The sequence below is a fragment of the Anolis carolinensis genome, chromosome 2, assembly GCF_035594765.1.
Source record: "Anolis carolinensis isolate JA03-04 chromosome 2, rAnoCar3.1.pri, whole genome shotgun sequence".
In the NCBI taxonomy this organism is placed as follows: domain Eukaryota; kingdom Metazoa; phylum Chordata; class Lepidosauria; order Squamata; family Dactyloidae; genus Anolis; species Anolis carolinensis.
Window position 1 is genome coordinate 251,803,520 of NC_085842.1, and position 6,758 is coordinate 251,810,277.

The 6,758-nt window shown below is 42.3% G+C and overlaps 1 protein-coding gene across 3 annotated transcripts in view; it reads right to left on the reverse strand.

The window, feature by feature from the left end:
• The window catches only part of tut7 (terminal uridylyl transferase 7), a 42,248-nt gene extending 38,731 nt beyond the window's left edge, over nucleotides 1–3,517 (reverse strand). The window contains exon 1 of one of the 3 annotated variants that reach the window (XM_062972055.1): nucleotides 3,301–3,517. The gene's annotated coding sequence lies outside the window, so the exon portion shown is untranslated. Of the gene's footprint in view, nucleotides 1–2,602; nucleotides 3,183–3,300 lie in introns of those variants that run through there. The other 2 variants (XM_062972057.1, XM_062972056.1) reach the window with 2 other exon arrangements.
• Nucleotides 3,518–6,758: the final 3,241 nt, after the last annotated feature.

Genomic DNA, 6,758 nt, shown 5'->3' on the forward strand with positions numbered 1-6,758 from the left:
TTCAATATATCGTGGTATTTTGGTGCTAAATTCGTAAATACAGTAATTACAACATAACACTACTGCATATTGAACTACTTTTTCTGTCAAATTTGTTGTATAACATGATGTTTTGGTGCTTAATTTGTAAAATAATAACCTAATTTGATGTTTAATAGGCTTTTCCTTAATCCCTACTTATTATCCAAGATATTTGCTTATCCAAGCTTCTGCCGGCCCGTTTAGCTTGGATTAGTGAGACTCTACTGTACTTATGTCCACATTCTTTCTTCTTGCAAGTTATGAAAAGAAAGCCAAAGGCCGTCATCCTGAAAATGTACAAGGCCATAAAGCCCCGTGCAACAGATAAACATACATATCATTGTGCTGGTTTATAGTTTTTTAGTTATAACAAATTACAGTATGAGCTCCTAAGTGAAACCATGGACTTAATATCCATGGTTTCACTTACCCAGTGCCAACGAATATTCCACATGGTTCCAGTTACCAACGTGTGTTTCTTGGAATATATTCCTCACAGATACAAGGGGAATTCTAGAATACCTTTACATCATATGGCAAAATTATGATCCACAGGGGTCTAGTAAAGTGCCAAGCCAAAAATGTATCTCAGAATAACTGGTTATTTAGTAATGGCAGATTAATGAAAAAATTCTGCTTTCATCGTTGCTTTCAAATAAAGGTAGTTAATAATATGAGCTATTCCCATAGGGTGCTGCTCTGCTTTACTTCTGTATTCTTTGCTCCATCATGTTAACAGATATCCCACAAAGATGACCATTTACAATGAAGTCACATGAGGACATACACAGACATTTACAATATTTTGGTAAATAAAAGTAACCTTGTCTGTTGTGAATTCTAATACGATGGGAAAATATGAAGTGCTTCTGCTGCCTCAAATCCATATAGATAACTATATTCCTGTCTCACCCTCATCCTGAATTCAGTAAGGGGAAAAGAAATTCACAAAGGACAGTTTATAGCTTGTGGGACTTGCGCGTTAAACACAGCATATGTCGCTTAAAGGTTTTCCGTGAAACTGAATCCACAAAACCTATTTATAAGTCAATTGGTCAGTAAAATGCTTCTCAGACTATCAGATGCGGGATTTTGGAAATTCGCCCCACCTCATTCCACCCCAATGTGCCAAGGACTGGTATCGTTTTTGTGGTGATTAGATACATTCTTCCCAGGAAACTCACCAGGGACTGGCAATCAATGCCTCAGGGATCAGCACAATTTTTCTGGGCCATCATTCTGAGTAACACTGGTTCAAGGGACATCATCAGTAACACATGTTCCACGAAGTATATAAATATAGCCTTAAGAACACAAATTCAACTGAATTTGTCTCATACATGAACATTAATACCAGGTAGAAACAAGATAAATCCTAAATCCAGCTCTCAGCACCAGTGGGCAAATAAACCGTTTTATATGTCCTGTTTCATTGTGTCTATTGCAGTTGGAAATAACAGAACTTGAGATTTTTTTAGTACATGTAGCTCTTCACACAGATATGGAGCTCCTCATTAGAAAGAGAGAGAAAAGATGGGAAAACACTGAAAAAAACCCAATCTGGTGTCACATTTGAACTTGTGTATTTTGATTTGTATTGATTAGTTTACTTTATATTACATCATAGTCTTTCTTGCATTTCACATGGATAATTTGCTATACAACTGTACTGATTTAATATTTTATTATTTCTATTATTATTAAACACACCAACGAAGGGCAGTGGTTTGAGTGTTGTAATACAATTCTGCCCAGAGTTCAACTCTCCACCGAGCCATAGAAATCCACTGGGTGGCCTTGGGAAAATCATACTCTCTCAGCCTCAAAAAATGGCAAGGGCAACCAATCTTGCCAAGAAAACCCTGGGACAGGGTCACCATAAGGCAGAAATGACTTGAAGGCACACAACAATGCCTCTGCAGGCCTTTCTGTATTTGGTTGTTTTGTACAGCACCATGTACATTGCTGGCACTCAATAAATACATGACAATAAGACCAATAATAATGGTAAGTTGAGCATCCTTTATCTGGAATTCCCATTGTCCACATGGGTGACTGAGGCCCCATCTACACTGACCATTTCATTCAGTTTCATCATGCAGTTTCAAACTGCTATTGAAGAAAGTGGTTTCAAAGTGCAGATAATTACACAGGAAATCTTGGAACTAGTTTGAGAACCACAAATGCACATTAAAGTCTTTCTTCCACACACTTTTGTGAGAGTTTGCTGTCTGGCCGCCATCATTTGAAACTAGCTTTGAATGTCATTAAGGGGTCCCTGCATATGGGGGCTGTGTCTCAAAGACCTCACATATCTGAAATACTCCAAAAAACAAGGTTCTCCCAGGCTGATATAGCTATGCCTTTGCTTTCCTGAGGGTCAAAGTACACTAACTTTGCTTCAGGCACAAAGTTGTTTTTTTTAATGTACGAAATGACCTTCAGGCTATGTGTTTAAGACTATACAACACATAAAATTAATGTTGTATCCACACTTGGATCCCATCTCCAAGAGATCTCATTATGCATATACAAATATTCCAATCTTCCAAAATGCGTGAAAATCCCAAATGCTCCTTACCCCAAGCATTTCAGATAAGGGATACCCAACCCGTGTAAAGGGTAAGATGAGGAGGTTGTCTGAGGTCTGCCCAACCATCCCTGTGTGTATTGTTGTTGTGGTGGTGTGTGGTGTTGTGTTGATGGGAGGTGTGTGTTGTTGTTGTGGTGGTAGTAGGCATGTGTGTATTGTTGTGGTGGTGTGTGTAGTGGTGGTGAGTGTTGTTCTTGTGTGTTGTTATTGTGGTGATAGGTGCTGATGCAGTATGTTGTTGTGGTGGTGGTGAGTGTTGTGGTGAGTGTTGTTGTGGTGGCGTCGGCAGTGTATATTGTTGTATGTGTTGTGGTGATGGTGTGTTGTTGTTGTGGGGGATGTTGATGTGTTGTGGTGATGTACTGTTGTTGTGTTAATGTGTTTATAGGGTGTGTGTTGCTGTGGTGGTGAGTGTTGTTGTTGTAATGTGTGCGGTGGTGGTGGGGTGTGGGCCTCCCCTTCTTCCTGTGCACAATGGAGGCGGCTCCCCCTGAGGCCCGAAGCGAGAAGCCGTCCTCCTTTATCCTTCGACGCCTCCGTAACCCCCCCCTTCCTTTCCCCAAGCCCGACCACGGGGAGAACTCTCCCCTTCTCTGGAGGACACATAACGGGGGCGGGGGGCAGGGGGGGGGGGGGGAGTCGACAGCCAATGAGAAAGAAGAGACGACGGGAGAGCCAGAACTCACTCCGTAACCGATTTAACCGCCCTTCCGCCTCGCGCCGCTTTCGTGGCCTCCTCCGCCGTCTCCGTCACACACACCCGGCCCGCTATTGGCCTCGCTCCATGGTACCAAGGCGCCCGTAGCGTCGCGTAAAACCCTCCGAGTTCGGCGGCGGCGTCGTTGTCGTTGTCGTCGGCTCCCTTCTTTCTTTTCTCCCCTTCCTTCCTCCCTTCCTTCCTCTCTCCAGCTCCTCCTTTCCCCGCCTCTTCCACAGCCCTGCGCTCATCGCGCCGCCTTCGCTCCATCCGGCACACGGTGCTTACCTCACGAGTACCGGGCGCCATGACACTAGAGGCAAAACACTCCCAGAGCGCATGTTCAATTCTTTCTCTCCTGGTTCTGATCTGGGCAGGAGGGCGCCATGACGCCAGAGGCGAAAGAGTCCTCGAGCGCATGCCCAGTTATCTTTCTCGTCTTGCCAGGGGCGCCATGGCACCACAGGCAAAGCTATTTTTTTCCTCTCGTCCTGGCCTCTAGCAAGGGCGACGCCATGACACTAGAGGCAATAATAGCAAGTCATTTCCTTTGCCTTCAGCATCAGTGAAGAAAACTAGAGCACTATGATCCGACATGGTCTGAACTAAGGTTTACGTAGGAGGCTTCCGGACGAATGGATTTAAGTATTTATATGTTTCTAAGTTTTGTATAATGTTTTTTTTAAAATTAAGTATTGTTAATTGATTTAAATGTGTTGCTTGATTTTATTGAATTTTGTTCTGGGCATTGAATTTTGCCAATCTCTGTAAATCGCCTTGAGTCCTCTCGGGTGAGAAAGGCGGGGTAGAAATGTTGTAAATCTATATATATAAAATGATAAAGTTGTTTGCGCAGTGACTATAACAACAAAACTAAACATCCCAGAAATACGAAATTTGGCAACACAATGCAAAAGGCTTGCCTCCAGGTTACAACAACGCAACCACACCACAAAACCACAATCCGGACCCACAAAACTCACAACAACGCATCATGCGATAACAACACAACTAAACGCCCCAGAAATACAAAACTTGGCAACACAATGCAAAAGCCTTGCCTCCCAGTTGTAACAACACAACCACACCACAAAACCACACAGGACCCACAAAACTCACAACAACGCATCATGCGATAACAACACAACTAAACACCCCAGAAATACGAAACTTGGCAACACAATGCAAAAGCCTTCCCTCCAGGTTGTAACAACACAACCACACCACAAAACCACAATCCGGACCCATAAAACTCACAACAATGCATCGTGACTATAACAACACAACTAAACACCCCAGAAATACGAAACTTGGCACACAACTAAACACCCCAGAAATACAAAACTTGACAACACAACACAAAAGCCTTTTCTCCCGGTTGTAACAACACAACTACACCACAAAACCACAATCAGGACCCACAAAACTCACAACAACGCATAGTGACTATAACACAACTAAACGCCCCAGAAATACAAAATTTGGCAACACAACACAAAAGCCTTGCCTCCCAGTTGTAAGAACACAACCACAACACAAAACCACAATCCGGACCCACAAAACTCACAACAACGCATCATGACTATAACAACACAACTAAACGCCCCAGAAACACAAAACTTGGCAAAACAATGCAAAACCCTTGCCTCCCAGTTGTAACAACACAACCACAACACAAAACCACAATCCGGACCCACAAAACTCACAACAACGCATCATGACTATAGCAACACAACTAAATGCCCCAGAAATATGAAACTTGGCAACACAACATAAAAGCATTCCCTCCCGATTGTAACAACACAACCACACCACAAAACCACAATCCGGACCCACAAAACTCACAACAGTGCATCGTGACTATAACAACACAACTAAACGCCCCAGAAATACAAAACTTGGCACACAACTAAACGCCCCAGAAATACAAAACTTGACAACACAACACAAAAGCCTTTTCTCCCGGTTGTAACAACACAACTACACCACAAAACCACAATCCGGACCCACAAAACTCACAACAACGCATTGTGACTATAACAAATACAAAATTTGACAACACAACTCATCCACCTCCCCAATCACTACATTCACACTTGGCCTCCAAAAAAACAATTACAATAATAACAATGACAACAACAACAACAATAAGAATCAACACCATCACAGGCAAGAAACAGCCAGGCACTGAGGCTGAGAGGCCAGTCAATGCTACACTGGGCCTCCAAAAAACAATACAGTAGCATCTAACTTATTCAACCTTCATGACCACAACAACAACAATAATAATAAACACCTACACAGGCAAAACAAAAAAAGGACTATTGTACCACAATAAAAATATAAACCGCACTCAGCAGAATCAGACATTACAACTAACAACAAACCAAAGACAACAGGGATCTCAACCAATTATCAATCAACACAAAAATTGAAGAAGGTAACAGACTTCAAATACTACTACTAATGTGAGTATAAAGAAGGTGGAGGTCACAGCATAAATACAACCTAATGTAGACTGACCAACACCACCAGACTAAGCCACAGCAACGCGTGGCCGGGCACAGCTAGTAAATAAATAAAACAAGAAGTTATCCTTGAAAAGAGGTGTGGAATGCTTGCAAATACAAGTTACACAAACCACCCTTTTGGGTGCCAGAGAATATATATGTATCTTTTTGTAGTGTGTACCAGTTTTCCAGCTCCCATGAGCAATGATAATTTTGTGGGGGCAAACTCCAAAGTATAAAAAACATTATGCAAGCTTTCAAAACATCACTGGCTTCTTCACCAAGCAAAGATGCAAAAAGAAGAAAAACGGTGATGATTTCTTGTGCAGGAAAATGACAGTGATGAGTCTAGACCAGGCATGGGCAAACTTCGGCCCGCCAGGTGTTTTGGACTTCAGCTCCTACACCTCCCAGTAGGCTGTTAGGAATGGTGGGAATTGAAGTCCAAAACACTTGGCGGGCCGAAGTTTGCCCATGCCTGGTCTAAGATCACAGACCTCAATTTTGAGATGTCTGTTCTCATGGTACAAATCTATGAGTTTTAAAAGCCATTTTAGTATATCTACTGTATTTTAATTTTGTTTTTACCACACTGATACTATTTAATTGCTTTTTAACTTTTGTATTACACCTTTTAAACTAACCTTGTGTGGAATGTTAGCCTCTTGAAGCCCCACGGGGTGAAAGGTGGGGTATAAATAAAGATAAATATTTTTTTAAAAATACAGAGGGATTTCAATGCAGGCAGAGACTGCTCTCCTTATTGGCCTTGTGAAGACTAGAGACACAGAATATTAAAAGGGCAAGTTTATAAAATTTCAATGTAAGCGGCTGAGGGGGGGGGGGGGGAGGAAAGGGCCTGAGGCTGTTAGGAATTGTGGGAGTTGAAAACAAAAACACATGGAACGTCCAAATTTGCCCATGCCTGCCCTATGCT